The 20,262-nt window shown below is 41.3% G+C and overlaps 1 non-coding gene across 1 annotated transcript; it reads right to left on the reverse strand.

The window, feature by feature from the left end:
- Window positions 1-6,777: 6,777 nt before the first annotated feature.
- Window positions 6,778-6,885, reverse strand: LOC112711794 (small nucleolar RNA R71). Its single transcript, XR_003157601.1, has one exon. It is a non-coding gene; the product is annotated as a small nucleolar RNA R71 (small nucleolar RNA).
- Window positions 6,886-20,262: the final 13,377 nt, after the last annotated feature.

Below are 20,262 nucleotides of genomic sequence, written 5' to 3' on the forward strand. Positions count from 1 at the left end.
GGGCAGGCTTTGTTGAGGTCGGTGTAGTCGGTGCACATTCGCCACTTCCCATTTGATTTTCTTACCAAGACAACGTTTGCTAGCCATAGTGGGTACTTAACCTCTCTTATGAACCCTGCCTCTAGTAGTGCTTGCACTTGTTCTGCTACAGCCTGAGACTATTCTGGCCCGAGTTTTCTTCGTCTTTATTGTACCAGCCGGGATCCCGGATAGACTGCCAACTTGTGGCTCATCAGTTCGGGATCTATGCCTGGCATGTCGGCAGCTTTCCATGGCAAAGAGATTAACATTATCTCGTAGGAACTGTATGAGTGATTCCTTTGCATCTCCTTTCAGGATCGTGCCAATATTAGTTGTCTTATCCGTGGTGTCTCCGATCTGAACTTTCTCTACTTCACCCTCAGGCTGTGGACGGAGTTCTTCTCGCTTCTGAACTCCACCAAGTTTGATTGTGTGGAACTCTCCTCCTTCGCCTCTGAGGTTTAGACTTTCGTTATAACAGCGACGCGCCATCTTTTGATATGCTTTTATTGTAGCTATCCCTTCTGCAGTTGGGAATTTCATACATAGTTGTGGAGTTGAAACTATTGCGCCGAGTTGGTTTAACGTTGTCCGACCTATTAAGGCATTGTAGACTGAGCTTACGTCAACCACGATGTAGTCTATCTTGACTGTTCTGGATTGGTTCCCCTTTCCGAAGGTTATATGTAGCGATACATATCCCAGTGGTTGTACTAGGGTATCCCCAAGTCCGAACAGGCAGTTCGTGTATGCTCTTAGCTCTTTTTCTTCTAAGCCGAGCTTGTCGAAAGCATTTTTGAATAAGATGTCGGTGGAGCTTCCTTGGTCAATTAATGTATGGTGGAGGTTGGCGTTTGCCAGTATGATAGTGATGACCATGGGGTCGTCGTGTCCTGAGATAATTCCGGATGCGTCTTCTTTGGTAAACGTGATTGCTGGGATGTCTGGCGCCTCCTTCTTTCCTTCGACATGGTATACTTCTTTGAGGTGTCGCTTGCGAGATGATTTGGAGATTCCTCCTCCCGCAAATCCACCGTGTATCACGTGGACGTGTCTCTCCGGTGTGCGGGGTGATCGCTCAGACCATCTGACATCTTTATCCCTTCTTCTTTTTCTTGGCTCTTCGTCCCGGTTGGCCAAAAACCGATCTAGTTTTCCTTCTCTTACTAATTTTTCTATGACATTTTTCAAGTCAAAGCATTCGTTGGTGGAATGTCCTCGGACTCGATGGTACTCACAGTATTCGTTCCGATTTCCTCCTCCTCTTTTGCCTTTGAGTGGCCGAGCTGGGGGTATTCTTTCCGTATAGCAGACTTCTTTGTAAACATCTACCAAGGATACCCTAAGAGGGGTGTAGTTATGATATTTTTTGATTTTCTCCCTGGAGCGATCTTCGTTTTTCTTGGATTCTTTATCTTTATCTCGGTAGGTGGAACCGAACCTCGAGGCTTCCCCAAGTCGAGAATTCTCCTCCATGTTGATGTACTTCTGCGCCCGTTCTTGTACTTCGTCCAGGGATGCAGGGTACTTCTTTGACATAGATTAGCTAAACGGTCCTTCTCGTAGGCCATTTATGAATCCCATAATGGCAGCTTCTGTTGGTAGGCTTTGTATGTCCATGCATGTTTTGTTGAATCTTTCCATGTAGGGTACTTCTTTGACATAGATTAGCTAAACGGTCCTTCTCGTAGGCCATTTATGAAGCCCATAATGGCAGCTTCTGTTGGTAGGCTTTGTATGTCCATGCATGTTTTGTTGAATCTTTCCATGTAGTTACGAAGACTCTCCCGATCCCCTTGCTTGATTCCTAGTAGGTTGGGTGCGTGTTTAACCTTATCTTTTTGTATGGAAAATCTGACCAGGAACTTTTTGGCCAGGTCGTCGAAGCTTGAGATGGACTTTGGAGGTAGGCTATCGAACCATCTAATGGCTATCTTGGTAAGAGTTGTTGGAAAGGCCTTGCAGCAAACTGCATCTGAGGCATCAGTGAAGTACATTCTACTTCTAAAATTGCTGAGACGATGGTTGGGGTCTGAAGTGCCGTCATACAGAGTCATATCTGGAAGTTTGAAGTCCTTTGAATTTTGGTCTTCACAATTTCCCTGGTGAATGGATCTTGATCCTTGCGAGAGCTATTCTCTGGAGTGGATCGAGTAGCTTTAGTTTTGAGATCAGCTTCGAGTTTTAGAAGTTTATCTTCTAATTCTTGGCGTCGCCTTATCTCCCGATGCAGATCCTCTTCTTTTTCGCGTTGATGTTGGGCTTCTTTCTCAAGTTGCTTTAATCGATCTTGAAGCTCCTCTATCACTCCTGGATTTGATGAATTTTTGTTCCCGCTGGGCTCCGGAGTATCTTTGAGTGTAACATCCGCGTTCTTGTGTGGCGTTCTATCTTCCAAACCTAAATCATGGTCATTGTCATGGTCGTCCGCCATGGTGATGGGATGACTTCCAGGTTCCCCGGCAACGGCGCCAATGTTCCAAGGGTTACCTGAAACTGTAAATCGATCTCGGATGAGATCTTCTTGTGCTTGGTCAGAGCCGACGTGTCTGGCAGGTGTGTAGTAGTCGGAGCTGGTGTGTCCAACTTGTGGAACTGAGAATGCTGCTGAACCCTTGTCACCGAGGGGTCGGGGGTACCTGCAAGGGACACCGATGCTTAAGTTAGCAAGGGTATTAAACAGGTATTGAGTAGAATCAGAGTATGAGTTATACCTGAGTGCTCCAGTGTATTTATAATAGCGTAGAGTGACTGATGAGCGGATAATTTGTACGCTTTTTGGCATTGTTTTTAGTATGTTTTTAGTATGATCTAGTTAGTTTTTAGTATATTTTTATTAGTTTTTAGTTAAAATTCACTTTTCTGAACTTTACTATGAGTTTGTGTGTTTTCTGTGATTTCAGGTATTTTTTGGCTGAAATTGAGGGACCTGAGCAAAAATCTGATTCAGAGACTAAAAAGGACTGCAGATGCTGTTGGATTCTGACCTCCCTGCACTCGAAGCGGATTTTCTGGAGCTACAGAAGCCCAACTGGCGCGCTCTCAATGGCGTTGGAAAGTAGACATCCTGGGCTTTCCAGAAATATATGATAGTCCATACTTTGCCCAAGATTTGATGGCCCAAACCGGCGTTCAAAGTCACCTTCAGAATTCCCAGCGTTAAACGCCGGAACTGGCACAAGAATGGGAGTTAAACGCCCAAACTGGTACCAAAGCTGGCGTTTAACTCCAAGAGGAGTCTCTACACGAAAATGCTTCAATGCTCATCCCAAGCACACACCAAGTGGGCCCGGAAGTGGATTTTTATGTCATTTACTCATCTCTGTACACCCTAGGCTACTAGTTCTCTATAAGTAGGACCTTTTACTATTGTATTGAGATATTGGGGTAGTTATCTTTGTTTTGATGCTATCTTAGATCATTGGGAGGCTGGCCATTCGGCCATGCCTAGACCTTGTTCTTATGTATTTTCAACGGTGGAGTTTCTACACACCATAGATTAAGGTGTGGAGCTCTGCTGTACCTCGAGTATTAATGCAATTACTATTGTTCTTCTATTCAATTCCGCTTGTTCTTGTTCTAAGATATCACTTGTTCTTCAACTTGATGAATGTGATGATCCGTGACACTCATCATCATTCTCACCTATGAACGTGTGACTGACAACCACCTCCGTTCTACCTTCGATTGGGTGAATATCTCTTGGATTCCTGATACACGATGCATGGTTGATCGCCTGACAACCGAGTGCTCGCCTGACAACCGAGCCAGCCATTCCGTGAGATCAGAGTCTTCGTGGTATAGGCAAGAACTGATGGCGGCATTCAAGAGAATCCGGAAGGTCTAACCTTGTCTGTGGTATTCTGAGTAGGATTCAATGATTGAATGACTGTGACGTGCTTCAAACTCCTAAGGGTGGGGCGTTAGTGACAGACGCAAAAGAATCACTGGATTCTATTCCGGCCTGATCAAGAACCGACAGATGGATAGCCGTGCCGTGACAGGGTGCGTTGAACATTTCCACTGAGAGGATGGGAGGTAGCCACTGACAACGGTGAAACCCTTGCTTAAGCTTGCCATGGAAAGGAGTAAGAAGGATTGGATGAAGACAGTAGGAAAGCAGAGAGACGGAAGGGAAGGCATCTTCATACGCTTATCTGAAATTCCTACCAATGAATTACATAAGTATCTCTATCTTTATCTTTATGTTTTATTCGCATATCACCATACCCATTTGAGTTTGCCTGACTAAGATTTACAAGGTGACCATAGCTTGCTTCATACCAACAATCTCTGCGGGATCGACCCTTACTCGCGTAAGGTTTATTACTTGGACGACCCAGTACACTTGCTGGTTAGTTGTGCGAAATTGTGTTTATGCCATGGTGTTGAATACCAAGTTTTTGGATTCATTACCGGGGATTATTTGAGTTGTGAAAAGTATTGATCACAATTTCGTGCACCATGTTTTTGGCGCCGTTGCCGGGGATTGTTCGAGTATTTCGGCAAGCTTATGGTCCGGTAACATCAGTGCCAAATTTCTGATCCAGCAACAGCACCAAGTTTTTGGCGCCATTGCCGGGGATTGTTGAGTTTGGACAACTGACGGTTCATCTTGTTGCTTAGATTAGGTATTTTTTCTTCAGAGTTCTTGAAGATGAATTCTAGAGTTTCATGATGATTTGTTGAAGTCTGGCTGGCTGTGAAGCCATGTCTAATTCCATTGGACCGAGGTTTCAACTTATCATCACAAGAGCTTGATTGATTTCTATCAATCTTGCTTTTGGAGCAGTGATCTGCTAAGGCTTGGCTGGCCTTTGGCCATGTCTAGTGTTTTGGACCGAAGCTTTCTTTGAAAGCTTGGCTGGCTGTGAAGCCATGTCTAATTCCTGGACCGGAGTCTTAGACAAACATTGCATGATTCCTGGAATTCTCATTAAGAATTTTGATACCTTTATTTTCTTTTTCCACTTAATTTTCGAAAAAATCCAAAAAAAATTTACAAAATCATAAAATCCAAAAATATTTCTTGTTTGAGTCTAGTGTTTCATTCTAAGTTTGGTGTCAATTGCATGTTTCTGTTCTTCTTGCATTCATACATGTGTCTTAAGGATCTTCAAGTAATTCTTGATGATTTCATTACTCTGATCTTTAATTTCTCTTGACTTGAGTGTTTATGTGTCTCATATGCATTCTCATTTTGTTAGTGTCAGTAGTATACAAACTGCTAAGTTTGGTGTCTTGCATGCATTGTTATTTGATTTTAGTTGCATTTTGATTATTAAAAATCCAAAAATATTTTTAATTTGTGTCTTTTCAAGTCAATAATACAGAGAATTGAAGATTCAGAACATACAGCAGAGGAATTACACAGAAAAAAAGCTGGGCGTTCAAAACGCCCAGTGAAGAAGGACAGACTGGCGTTTAAACGCCAGCCAGGGTGCCTGGTTGGGCGTTTAACGCCCAAAAGGGTAGAGTTTTGGGCGTTAAACGCCAGAATGTGCACCATTCTGGGCGTTTAACGCCAGGATGGCACAAGAGGGGAGATTTTGTTTTCAAATCAATTTTTTTTCAAGTTCTCAAAATTTTTCAAAATCAAATCTTTTTCAAATCAATCTTTTCAATCAAATCTTTTTCAAAATCAATTTCTTTCCATTTTCAAAAATACTTGCTATCAATTAATGATTTGATTCAACATTTCAAGTATGTTGCCTTTTCTGTTGAGAAAGGTTTAATGTTTGAATCATATCCTTTCTTGTTAGCCAAGTTTTTAATTTTCAAAATCAAATCTTTTGTTTAAAATGTTTTTCAAATCATATCTTCTCAATCACATCTTTTTAAAACTAATCATATCTTCTTAACCACATCTTGTTCAAAATAGTTTTCAATCAAATCTTTTTGATTTCTAATTTCAAAATCTTTTTCAAAAATCACTTGATCTCTTTCCCACTCTTGGTTTTCGAAAATTAATTAGTGTTTTTCAAAATGTTTTTAAAACCTTTTACTTAATTTTCGAAAATTACTTCCCTCCTTCTCACATCCTTCTATTTATGGACTAACACTATTCCTTAATGCAAAATTCGAACTCCATCTTCTTTGATAAGTTCGAATTTTCTACTTCTGCCTTCTATTTTTCTTTTCCTCTGACACCTCAAGGAATCTCTATACTGTGACATAGAGGATTCCATATTTTCTTGTTCTCTTCTCTTTCTTATGAGCAGGAGCAAGGACAAAAACATTCTTGTTGAGGCTGATCCTGAACCTGAAAGGACCTTGAAGAGAAAGCTAAGAGAAGCCAAGGCACAACTCTCTGTAGAAGACCTAACAGAAATCTTCAAAGAAGAAGAACACATGGCAGCCGAAAACAACAACAATGCCAACAATGCAAGGAAGGTGATGGGTGACTTTACTGCACCTACTCCCGATTTCTATGGGAGAAGCATCTATATCCCTGCCATTGGAGCAAACAACTTTGAGCTTAAGCCTCAATTAGTTTCTCTAATGCAACAGAATTGCAAGTTCTATGGACTTCCATTGGAAGATCCTCATCAGTTTTTAGCTGAATTCTTGCAAATCTGTGACACTGTCAAGACTAATGGGGTTGACCCTGAGGTCTACAGACTTATGCTATTCCCTTTTGCTGTAAGAGACAGAGCTAGGACATGGTTGGACTCACAACCTAAAGAAAGCCTGAACTCTTGGGAAAAGCTAGTCAATGCCTTCTTGGCAAGGTTCTTTCCACCTCAAAAATTGAGTAAGCTTAGAGTGGAAGTCTAAACCTTCAGACAGAAGGAAGGAGAATCCCTCTATGAAGCTTGGGAAAGATACAAACAATTAATCAGAAAGTGTCCCTCTGACATGCTTTCTGAATGGAGCATCATAGGTATTTTCTATGATGGTCTGTCTGAACTGTCCAAGATGTCTTTGGATAGCTCTGCTGGAGGATCTCTTCATCTGAAGAAGACGCCTACAGAAGCTCAAGAGTTGATTGAAATGGTTGCAAATAACCAATTCATGTACACTTCTGAAAGGAATCCTGTGAACAATGGGATTAGTCAGAAGAAAGGAGTTCTTGAGATTGACACGCTGAATGCCATATTGGCTCAGAACAAAATATTGACTCAACAGGTCAATATGATTTCTCAAAGTCTGTCTGAAATGCAAAATGCACCAAGCAGTACTAAGGAAGCTTCATCTGAAGAAGAAGCTTATGATCCTGAGAACCCTTCAATGGAAGAGGTGAATTACATGGGAGAACCCTATGGAAACACCTATAATCCTTCATGGAGAAATCATCCAAACCTCTCATGGAAGGATCAACAGAGACCTCAACAAGGTTTCAACAATAATAATGGTGGAAGAAACAGGTTTAGCAATGGCAAGCCTTTTCCATCATCTTCTCAGCAACAGACAGAGAGTTCTAAGCAGAACTACTCTGACTTAGCAACCATGGTCTCTGATCTAATCAAAACCACTCAAAGTTTCATGACTGAAATAAGGTCCTCCATTAGAAACTTGGAGGGACAAGTGGGTCAGCTGAGCAAGAAAATTACTGAACTCCCTCCTAGTACTCTTCCAAGCAATACAGAAGAAAATCCAAAAGGAGAGTGCAAGGCCATCAACATGGCCGAATTTGGAGAGGAGGAAGAGGCAGTGAACGCCACTGAGGAAGACCTCAATGGACGTCCACTGGCCTCCAATGAGTTCCCCAATAAGGAACCATGGGAATCTGAGGCTCAAAATGAGACCATAGAGATTCCATTGGACTTACTTCTGCCATTCATGAGCTCTGATGAGTATTCTTCCTCTGAAGAGGATGAGTATGTCACTGAAGAGCAAGTTGCTAAATACCTTGGAGCAATCATGAAGCTAAATGACAAGTTATTTGGAAATGAGACTTGGGAGGATGAACCCCCTTTGCTCACCAAAGAACGGGATGAGTTGTCTAGGCAGAAACTACCTCAAAAGAGACAGGATCCTGGGAAGTTTTCAATACCTTGTACCATAGGCACCATGACCTTCAAAAAGGCCTTGTGTGACTTAGGGTCAAGTGTAAACCTCATGCCTCTCTCTGTAATGGAGAAGCTAGGGATCTTTGAGGTGCAAGCTGCAAAAATCTCACTAGAGATGGCAGACAACTCAAGAAAACAAGCTTATGGACTTGTAGAGGATGTTCTGGTAAAAGTTGAAGACCATTACATCCCTACTGATTTCATAGTCCCAGAGACTGGGAAGTGCATGGATGAATCCATCATCCTTGGCAGACCCATCCTAGCCACAGCAAAGGCTGTCATTGATGTTGATAGAGGAGAGTTGATCATTCAAGTGAATGAAGAATCCTTGGTGTTTAAGGCTCAAGGATATCCCTCTGTCACCATGGAGAGGAAGCATGAAGAGCTTCTCTCAAAATAGAGCCAAACAGAGCCCCCACAGTCAAACTCTAAGTTTAGTGTTGGGAGGCCACAACCAAATTCTAAGTTTGGTGTTGAACCCCCACATTCAAACTCTAAGTTTGGTGTTGGGAGGTTCCAACATTGCTTTGAGCATCTGTGAGGCTCCATGAGAGTCCTCTGTCAAGCTACTGACATTAAAGAAGCGCTTGTTGGGAGGCAACCCAATGTTATGTTTTTATCTATTTTTCTTTGTTATTTTATATTTTTTGTAGGTTGATGATCATGAGAAGTCACAAAATCAATGAAAAAAGCAAAAATAGAATGAAAAGCAGAAAGAAAAACAGCACACCCTGGAGGAGAGCGTGCTGGCGTTTAAACGCTAGTAAGGCTAGCTGTTGGGTGTTTAACGCCAGAAAGGGGCACCAGACTGGCGTTAAACGCCAGAAAAGGGCAAGAAGCTGGCGTTAAACGCCAGAAATGGGCACCAGCCCGGCGTTTAACGCCAGAAATGGCTAAAAACGCATTTTTGCATGCCATTTGGTGCAGGGATGACTTTTCCTTGGCACCTCAGGATCTGTGGACCCCACAGGATCCCCACCTACCCCACCACTCTCTCTCTTCTTCACCCATTCACCAATCACCTCAACACCTCTTCCCCAAAAACCCTTCACCTATCAAATCCCATCTTTCTCTTCACCACTTTCCCACCCAACCCACCCATACATAGCCGAATATCAACCCTCCCCCTCTCCTATATAAACCCATCTTCACTCCTTCATTTTCACACAACCTAAACACTACTTCTCCCCCTTTTTGGCCGAACACAAAGCAATTCCCTTCTTTCTCATTTCTTCTTCTTCTTCTCTCTTCTTTCTTATTTTGCTCGAGGACGAGCAAACCCTTTAAGTTTGGTGTGGTAAAAGCATTGCTTTTTGTTTTTCCATAACCATTTATGGCATCCAAGGCCGGAGAAACCTCTAGAAAGAGGAAAGGGAAGGCAAAAGCTTCCACCTCCGAGTCATGGGAGATGGAAAGATTCATCTCAAGGGTGCATCAAGACCACTTCTATGAAGTTGTGGCCTTGAAGAAGGTGATCCCCGAGGTCCCTTTTTCACTCAAAAAGAGTGAATATCCGGAGATCCGACATGAGATCCGAAGAAGAGGGTGGGAAGTTCTTACCAACCCCATTCAACAAGTCAGAATCTTAATGGTTCAAGAGTTCTATGCCAATGCATGGATCACCAAGAACCATGATCAAAGTGTGAACCCGGATCCAAAGAATTATCTTACTATGGTTCGGGGGAAATACTTGGATTTTAGTCCGGAAAATGTAAGATTGGCATTCAACTTGCCCATGATGCAAGGAGATGAACATCCTTACACTAGAAGGGTCAACTTTGATCAAAGGTTGGACCAAGTCCTCACAGTCATATGTGAAGAGGGCGCCCAATGGAAGAGAGATTCAAGAGGGAAGCCGGTTCAATTGAGAAGGCATGACCTCAAACCCGTGGCTAGAGGATGGTTGGAGTTTATCCAACGCTCAATCATTCCCACTAGCAACCGGTCCGAAGTTACCATAGACCGGGCTATCATGATTCATAGCATCATGATTGGAGAAGAAATAGAAGTTCATGAGGTTATATCTCAAGAACTTTATAAGGTGGCGGACAAGTCTTCTACCTTGGCAAGGTTAGCCTTCCCTCATCTCATTTGTAACCTTTGTTATTCGGTTGGAGTTGACATAGAGGGAGACATCCCTATTGATGAGGACAAGCCCATCACTAAGAAGAGGATGGAGCACACAAGAGACCCCACTCATCATGAGATCCCTGAGATACCTCAAGGGATGCACTTTCCTCCACAAAACTATTGGGAGCAACTAAACACCTCCCTAGGAGAATTGAGATCCAACATGGGACAACTAAGGGTGGAGCATCAAGAACACTCCATCATCCTCCATGAAATTAGAGAAGATCAAAGAATCATGAGAGAGGAGCAACAAAGACAAGGAAGAGACATTGAGGAGCTCAAGCACTCCATAGGATCTTCAAGAGGAAGAAAGAGCCGCCATCACTAAGGTGGACCTGTTCCTTAATTTCCTTGTTCTTTATTTTCCTATTTTTCAAATTTTAGTGCTTATGTTTATCTATGTTTGTGTCTTGTGATCATTAGTGTCTTAGTGTCTATGCCTTAAAGTTATGAATGTCCTATGAATCCATCACCTTTCTTGAATGAAAAATGTTCTTAATTGAAAAAGAAAAGAATTGCATGAATTTTGAATTTTATAACAGTTTGATTATTTTGATGTGGTGGCAATACTTTTGTTTTCTGAATGTATGCTTAAACAGTGCATATGTCTTTTGAATTTGTGGTTCATGAATGTTGGCTCTTGAAAGAATGATGAAAAAGGAGACATGTTACTGAGGATCTGAAAAATCATAAAAATGATTCTTGAAGCAAGAAAAAGCAGTGAATACAAAAAAAAAACAAAAAAAGAAAGAGAGAAAGAAAAAGAAAAAAAGAAAAAGAAAGAAATAAAGTTGTGATCCAAGGCAAAAAGAGTGTGCCTAAGAACCCTGGACACCTCTAATTGGGGACTCTAGCAAAGCTGAGTCACAATCTGAAAAGGTTCACCCAATTATGTGTCTGTGGCATGTATGTATCCGGTGGCAATAAGTAGCTGTGTTCAAGAATCATCATACTTAACTAGGAGAATCAATGACACTATCTGGATTCTGAGTTCCTAAAGAAGCCAATCATTCTGAATTTCAAAGGATAGAGTGAGATGCCAAAACTGTTCAGAGGCAAAAAGCTAAAAGCCCCGCTCATCTAATTAATATTGATCTTCATAGATGTTTTTGGAATTCATTGCATACTCTCTTCTTTTTATCTTATTTGATTTTCAGTTGCTTGGGGACAAGCAACAATTTAAGTTTGGTGTTGTGATGAGCGGATAATTTGTACGCTTTTTGGCATTGTTTTTAGTATGTTTTTAGTATGATCTAGTTAGTTTTTAGTATATTTTTATTAGTTTTTAGTTAAAATTCACTTTTCTGGACTTTACTATGAGTTTGTGTGTTTTTCTGTGATTTCAGGTATTTTCTGGCCGAAATTGAGGGACTTGAGCAAAAATCTGATTCAGAGACTAAAAAAGACTGCAGATGCTGTTGGATTCTGACCTTCCTGCACTCGAAGCGAATTTTCTGGAGCTACAGAAGCCCAATTGGCGCGCTCTCAACGGCGTTGGAAAGTAGACATTCTGGGCTTTCCAGCAATATATGATAGTCCATACTTTGCCCAAGATTTGATGGCCCAAACCGGCGTTCAAAGTCACCCTCAGAATTCCCAGCGTTAAACGCCGGAACTGGCACAAGAATGGGAGTTAAACGCCCAAACTGGTACCAAAGCTGGCGTTTAACTCCAAGAGGAGTCTCTACACGAAAATGCTTCAATGCTCAGCCCAAGCACACAACAAGTGGGCCCGGAAGTGGATTTTTATGTCATTTACTCATCTCTGTACACCCTAGGCTACTAGTTCTCTATAAGTAGGACCTTTTACTATTGTATTGAGATATCGGGGTAGTTATCTTTGTTTTGATGCTATCTTAGATCATTGGGAGGCTGGCCATTCGGCCATGCCTAGACCTTGTTCTTATGTATTTTCAACGGTGGAGTTTCTACACACCATAGATTAAGGTGTGGAGCTCTGCTGTACCTCGAGTATTAATGCAATTACTATTGTTCTTCTATTCAATTCTGCTTGTTCTTGTTCTAAGATATCACTTGTTCTTCAACTTGATGAATGTGATGATCCGTGACACTCATCATCATTCTCACCTATGAACGTGTGACTGACAACCACCTCCGTTCTACCTTCGATTGGGTGAATATCTCTTGGATTCTTGATACACGATGCATGGTTGATCGCCTGACAACCGAGCCAGCCATTCCGTGAGATCAGAGTCTTCGTGGTATAGGCAAGAACTGATGGCGGCATTCAAGAGAATCCAGAAGGTCTAACCTTGTCTGTGGTATTCTGAGTAGGATTCAATGATTGAATGACTGTGACGTGCTTCAAACTCCTGAGGGCGGGGCGTTAGTGACAGACGCAAAAGAATCACTGGATTCTATTCCGGCCTGATCGAGAACCGACAGATGGATAGCCGTGCCGTGACAGGGTGCGTTGAACATTTCCACTGAGAAGATGGGAGGTAGCCACTGACAACGGTGAAACCCTTGCTTAAGCTTGCCATGGAAAGGAGTAAGAAGGATTGGATGAAGACAGTAGGAAAGCAGAGAGACGGAAGGGAAGGCATCTTCATACGCTTATCTGAAATTCCTACCAATGAATTACATAAGTATCTTTATCTTTATCTTTATGTTTTATTCGCATATCACCATACCCATTTGAGTTTGCCTGACTAAGATTTACAAGGTGACCATAGCTTGCTTCATACCAACAATCTCTGTGGGATCGACCCTTACTCGCGTAAGGTTTATTACTTGGACGACCCAGTACACTTGCTGGTTAGTTGTGCGAAATTGTGTTTATGCCATGGTGTTGAATACCAAGTTTTTGGATTCATTACCGGGGATTATTTGAGTTGTGAAACGTATTGATCACAATTTCGTGCACCAGTGACCTTCTTAGATAAGATAAGTTAGTTATCTTATCTTATCTTATCTTATCTTTTGGGTGAGGTCAGCTTATCTTCAAGGGAACCGTCCTTCTCTCCGTAGGCTTGGGGTGCCCTAGGATTAGGGGCGTGCTCCTCTATTTGGGCCCTTCTTTGGGCTTTCCTGTGACTTGGCTGAGCTCTTTAAGGAGAGGTCGGATTGTCCTGACCTGAGGAGGTCGGTCGCTTTGTCTGTCGAACATCCCGGGTCGGACAACTCGACCCAGGGTATGAACAGTTACTGTTAGTGTGAGTGAAGCAATTTATCAAACAGTTAGTGGATTAGCTGACAGAGTTGTGAATTAACTGAGAAAATAAAACAAAAAGAAATAATAATTAAAAATGGCTGAGACTCAAAGTAAATAACAGAAACAAAATAAATGAAACAAAAGAAAATTGCTCAATCTAGTTATCCTCTAATTTAATCATTGTCGATACAAAATCAATCCCCGGCAACGGCATCGTAAACTTGATGCACGAAAACTTGTCTCTCAACAAGCTTCCCTTCGGCAAGTATACCGAATTGTCGTCATGTAAAAACTCACAATAGAGTGAGGTTGAATCCCACAGGGATTGATTGGTCGAGCAACTTTAATTAGAGGCGTGTTCTAGTTAAGCTAAGCCAAATTGAGTGAGAATTGCATAAACATAAATGCGGGGAAGATAAATGAAATGAAATGTAAATTTGCAGAATCTTAAATGGGGAATTAAGGAGAAGAACATGAAAGTAAATAACAGAAAGTAAAGAGAATGGGTAAGATCAGAGATGGGGATTTCATTGGGCTTAGGAGATGTTGCATTCTCTGGATCAAGTTCATCTTCATCTCTTTCTCAATCAATGCATTCATTGATCTCCCTGGCAATCTTAGGTGATTGGATCCCAATTTCTTGGCAACCCAATCTCTCTAAGCTTGAACAATTTCCTAATTCCTTGATTTAATTGCTCATGAGAAGAGATGACGTTTGGTCACCAATTATACCACACACTTTTATAGATTATAGTATTGGTAGGATTACATGTCACGATATCCATCCAACCCCCAACCTAATCCAATATGAGAAAGCAATTCTAGCATGATCTCCTCATTCCTCTTCCAAGGCTCAGAGGAGATCCAATTATGGAGAGTTTCTTTTCCAATATAACTAACCAATTGCTTGAAGACCAAAAGCTTTCTAGCAAAATCAAGAGAAAAGAAAGAGGAAGAAGAATGAAAACTACGATTGATTCTTCAAATTACAACAGAGCTCCCTAACCCAATGAAAGGGGTTTAGTTGTTCAGAGCTCTGGGAATGGAATAGGTAAAAGAAAAGTGCATTGTAAAGTAACTAGAAATTACAGAAAAAGTAAATATACAGAGTGTAGCTCCCAATAATGCCAAGCTCTCTTCTAGTTTAAAACTACTCCTATATATACTACTCTTCTGATCTTCTTAGTTAGCTCTCCAAGTCTTGGATATGGGCCTTTGATCTTTAGTTGAAGCAGTTATAGTCCTCAGTGGGCTCAGCTTTGCTTGTAGAAAGAGAGTGAGTCAGGCATGGTATGCAGTTAGTAAGGACGTTAGTGGTGTTAACGTTAAGTGTGAATTTTGGTTCGAAGACGTTAGTGACACTAACTTTGTCACTAACGTTCCAACTTATTTGAGCCACGTTAACTCCAACGTTAGTAGAACTAACGTGACCACTAACGTAGCCTTTCCATCCTTCGCTAGCGTTATTGGCATTAACTTTGCCAATAACGCTGCTCCTTGTCCCTTTCACCCACGTTAGTGTAACTAACGTGGCCCTTAACGCAGGCATGCCAAGACTCAAGGGCGTTAGTGACACTAACTTTGTCACTAATGCTACAAAACGCCCCGTCTTCCACGTTAATGCTCACGTTAAATTCATTAATGTGGCCACTAACGTGGGTATGTTGCCATCTCAAACGTTAGTGACAAAGTTAGTGTCACTAACGTTGGCTCCTCATTCCTTGCTCCATGTTAACTCTACGTTTGTGGCATTAACGTGGCCACTAACGTAGGTGAACTTGGCCTGATCCAACATTAGTGACAAAGTTGGTGGTGCACGAAATTGTGATCTCAATGGCGCCAACAACTTGGTACGCACAATTGTAATATCACTCTTTTTCACAACTTTGCACAACTAACTAGCAAGTGCACTGGGTCATCCAAGTAATAAACCTTACGTGAGTAAGGGTCGATCCCACGGAGATTGTTAGTATGAAGCAAGCTATGGTCATCTTGTAAATTTCAGTCAGGCGGATTCAAATAGTTATAATGGTTTTTGAATATAAAGATAAATAAATCATAAAATAGAGATAAAGATAATTATGTAATTCATTGGTGGGAATTTCAGATAAGTGCATGAAGATACTATGTTCCTTCTGAATCTCTGATTTTCTACTACTTTCATCTAATCATTCTTACTCCTTTCTATGGCAAGCTATATGTTGGGTTTCACCGTTGTCAATGGCTACCTTCCATCCTCTCAGTGAAAATGGTCCAAATGCACTGTCACCACATGACTAATCATCTGTCGGTTCTCGATCATGTTGGAATAGAATCCAGTGATTGTTTTGCGTTTGTCACTACGCCCAACACTCGCGAGTTTGAATCTTGTCACAGTCATCCCATCTCAAATCCTACTCGGAATACCACAGACAAGGTTTAGACTTTCCGGATCTTCGGAATGGCTACCAATAATTCTAGCTTATACCACGAAGACTCCGATCTTTCGGAATGGAGGCTAAGAGATATGCGCTCGATCTAAGGTAGAACGGAAGTGGTTGTCATGCACGCGTTCATAAGTAAGAATGATGATGAGTGTCACAGATCATCACATTCATCATGTTGAAGTGCAGCGAATATCTTAGAATAAGAATAAGCTGAATTGAATAGAAGAATAATAGTAATTGCATTAATATTCGAGGAACAGCAGAGCTCCACACCTTAATCTATGGTGTGTAGAAACTCCACCATTGAAAATACATAAGAACAAGGTCTAGGCATGGCCGAATGGCCAGCCTCCACAAAAGTCTAAGATAGCATAAAACTGATCAAAGATCTGGTCAAAGACAAAAATACAATAGTAAAAAGTTCTATTTATACTAAACTAGCTACTAGGGTTTACAAAAATAAGTCTTAGTGCAGAAATCCACTTTCGGGGCCCACTTTGGTGTGTGCTTGGGCTGAGCTTGAGCTTTAGAAGTGTAGAGACTTCTCTTGGGGTTAAATGCCAAGTTGTAACGTGTTTTTGGCGTTTAACTCTGGTTTGTGACGTGTTTCTGGCGTTTTACACCAGAATGCAGCATGGAACTGGCGTTGAATGCTAGTTTGCATCGTCTAAACTCGAAATAAAGTATGAACTATTATATATTGATGGAAAGCCCTGAATGTCTACTTTCCAACGCGATTGAGAGCGCGCCATTTGGAGTTCTGTAGCTCTAGAAAATCTATTTCGAGTGCAGAGAGGTCAGAATCCAATAGCATCAGCAGTCGTTTTTCAGCCTAAATCAGATTTTTGCTCAGGTCCCTCAATTTCAGCCAGAAAATACCTGAAATCATAGAAAAACACACAAACTCATAGTAAAGTCCAAAAATGTGAATTTTGCATAAAAACCAATAAAACATTCCTAAAAGTAGCTAGATTCTACTAAAAACTACCAAAAAACAATGCCAAAAAGCGTATAAATTATCCGCTCATCACAACACAAAACTTAAATTGTTGCTTGACCCCAAGCAATTGAAAATCAAATAGGATAAAAAGAAGAGAATATACTATAAATCCCAGAATATCAATGAATATTAGTTCTAATTAGATGAGCGGGACTTGTAGCTTTTTGCTTCTGAACAGTTTTGGTATCTCACTTTATCCTTAGAAGTTTAGAATGATTGGAATCCATAGGAACTCAGAGTTCAGATAGTGTTATTGATTCTCCTAGTTAAGTATGTTGATTCTTGAACACATCTACTTTTATGAGTCTTGGCCGTGGCCCTAAGCACTTTGTTTTCCAGTATTACCACCGGATACATAAATGCCACAAACACATGACTGGGTGAACCTTTTTAGATTGTGACTCAGCTTTGCTAAAGTCCCCAGTTAGAGGTGGCTAGATCTCTTAAGCACACTCTTTTTGCTTTGGATCACGACTTTAACCACTCAGTCTCAAGCTTTTCACTTGGACCTTCATGACACAAGCATATGGTTAGGGACAGCTTGATTTAGCCACTTAGGCCTGGATTTTATTTCCTTGGGCCCTTCTATCCATTGACACTCAAAGCCTTGGATCCTTTTTACCCTTGCCTTTTGGTTTTAAGGGCTATTGGCTTTTTTCGCTTGCTTTTTCTTTTTCTTTCTAAAGATTTTTTTTCGCAAGCTTTGTTCTTCACTGCTTTTTCTTGCTTCAAGAATCAATTTTATGATTTTCCAGATCATCAATAACATTTCTCTTTTTCATCATTCTTTCAAGAGCCAAAAATTTTAACATTCATAAACAACAAGATAAAAAATATGCACTGTTCAAGCATTCATTCAGAAAACAAAAAGTATTGTCACCACATCAATATAATTAAACTAATTTCAAGGATGAATTCGAAACTCATGTACTTCTTGTTCTTTTGTATTAAAAACATTTTTCATTTAAGAAAGGTGAAGGATTCATGGAATTATTCATAACCTTAAGACATAGTTACTAAATACTAATGATCATGTAATAAAGACACAAACATAGACAAACATGAAGCATAAAATCGAAAAACAAGGAGATAAGAACAAGGAAGTTAAGGAATGAGTCCACCTTAGTGATGGTGGTGCCTTCTTCTTGAAGGACCAATGGCGTCCTTGAGCTCCTCTATGTCTCTTCCTTGCCTTTGTTGCTCCTTCCTCATAGCTCTTTGATCTTCTCTAATCTCATTGAGAATGATGGAGTGCTCTTTGTATTCCACCCTTAATTGGTTCATGTCATGACTCCATCCTTCTAGAGAAGTGTTGAGTTGTTCCCAATAGTTGTTTGAAGGAAAATGTATCCCTTGAGGCATCTCAGGGATATCTTGATGATGAGCTTCCTCATGCGTCTCTTGAGATCCATGAATAGGATCTCTTGTTTGCTCCATCCTCTTCTTAGTGATGGGCTTGTCCTCTTCAATGAGGATGTCTCCTTCTATGACAACTCCAGCTAAGTTGGATAGATGGCAAATGAGATGAGGAAAAGCTAGCCTTGCCAAGGTGGAGGACTTTTCGGCTACTTTGTAGAGTTCTAGAGGGATGAGTTCGTGAACTTCTACTTCCTCTCCAATCATGATGCAATGGATCATGATGGCCCGTTCCACAGTTACTTTGGATCGGTTGCAAGTAGGGATGATGGAGCGTTGGATGAACTCCAACCATCCTCTAGCCACAGGTTTAAGGTCCAGTCTTCTCAATTGAACCGGCTTGCCTTTTGAGTCTATTTTCCATTGAGCGCCTTCCACACATATGTACATGAGGACTTGGTCCAACCTTTGATCAACCTTCTAGTGTAGGGGCGTGCATCTTCTTGCATCATAGGCAAGTTGAACACCAACCTTACATTCTCCGGACTAAAATCTAAGCATTTCCCCTGAACCATTGTAAGCCAATTCTTTGGGTTTGGGTTCATGCTTTGATCATGGTTCCTAGTGATCTATGCGTTTACATAGAACTCTTGAACCATTAAGATTCCGACTTGTTGAATAGGGTTGGTGAGAACTTCCCAACCTCTTCTTTGGATCTCATGTTGGATCTTCGGATACTCATTTTTCTTGAGCATGAAAGGGACCTCAGGGATCACCATTTTCTTGGCCACAACTTCATAGAAGTGGTCTTGATGGGCTTTTGAGATGAATCTCTCCATCTCCCATGACTCAGAGGTGGAAGCTTTTGTCTTCCCTTTCTTCTTTCTAGAGGTTTCTCCGGCCTTAGGAGCCATAAATGGTTATAGAAAAATAAAAAAGCTATGCTTTTACCACACCAAACTTAGAATGTTGCTCGCCCTCAAGAAAAAGAAGAAAGAATAGAAGAAGAAGAAGAAGATATGGAGGAGAGGGAGAGAGATTTAAGTTTCAGCTAAGGGGGGAAAAAGAGGGTAGTGTTGTGTGAAAATGAAGAAGGATGGAGGGGTTTATATAGTGGAGGGAGTGGGGTTTATGGTTCGGTCATGTAGGGTGGGTTTGGGTGGGAAAGAGATTTTGAATTTGAAGGTAGGTAGGGTTTATGGGGAAGAGTTGATGGATGTGATTGGTGAAGGGGTAATTGGGAAGAGAGATTGAGGTGATTGGTGAAGGGTATAGTGTTATTGGATTGTGTGAAGAAAAGAGAAGTGGGGTAGGTGGGAATCCTGTGGTGTCCACAAATTCTGAGGTGATCCTGTGGGGTCCACAGATCTTGAGGTGTCAAGGATTTCTCATCCCTGCACCTTTTAGGCATGTAACACGCCCTCTGTATGCAATCATGGCATTTAACACCAGACTGCAGCTTGTTTCTGGCGTTAAACGCCCAAATGTAGCCTGTTTCTGGCGTTTAACGCCAGACTGATGCTTGTTTCTGGCGTTAAACGCCAGCTTGGTGCTTGTTTCTAGCGTTAAATGCCAGACATATGCTTGTTTCTGGCGTTTAAACGCCAAACATCTCTTCCTCCAGGGTGTGCTTTTTCTTCTGCTGTTTTTTATTCTGTTTTTAATTTTTGTAATTGTTTTGTGACTGCACATGATCATAAACCTAATAAAACATAAAAGAACAATAGAAATATTGATAAATAAAAATTGGGTTGCCTCCCAATTAGCGCTTCTTTACTGTCAATAGCTTGACAGTGAGCTCTCATGGAGCTTCACAGATGTTCAGAGCATTGTTGGGACCTCCCAACACCAAACTTAGAGTTTGAATATGGGGGTTCAATACCAAACTTAGAGTTTGGTTGTGGCCTCCCAATACCAAACTTAGAGTTTGATTGTGGGGGCTTTGTTTGACTCTGTATTGAGAGAAGCTTATCATGCCTCTTTTCCATGGTTGCAGAGGAGGATCCTTGAGATTTAAACACAAGGTAGTCCCCATTCAATTGAAGGACTAGCTCTCCTCTGTCAACATCAATCACAACTCCTGCTGTGGCTAGGAAGGGTCATCCAAGAATGATGGATTCATTCTCATCCTTTCCAGTGTCC

The sequence above is a fragment of the Arachis hypogaea genome, chromosome 1 (genome assembly GCF_003086295.3).
Source record: "Arachis hypogaea cultivar Tifrunner chromosome 1, arahy.Tifrunner.gnm2.J5K5, whole genome shotgun sequence".
NCBI lineage: Eukaryota > Viridiplantae > Streptophyta > Magnoliopsida > Fabales > Fabaceae > Arachis > Arachis hypogaea.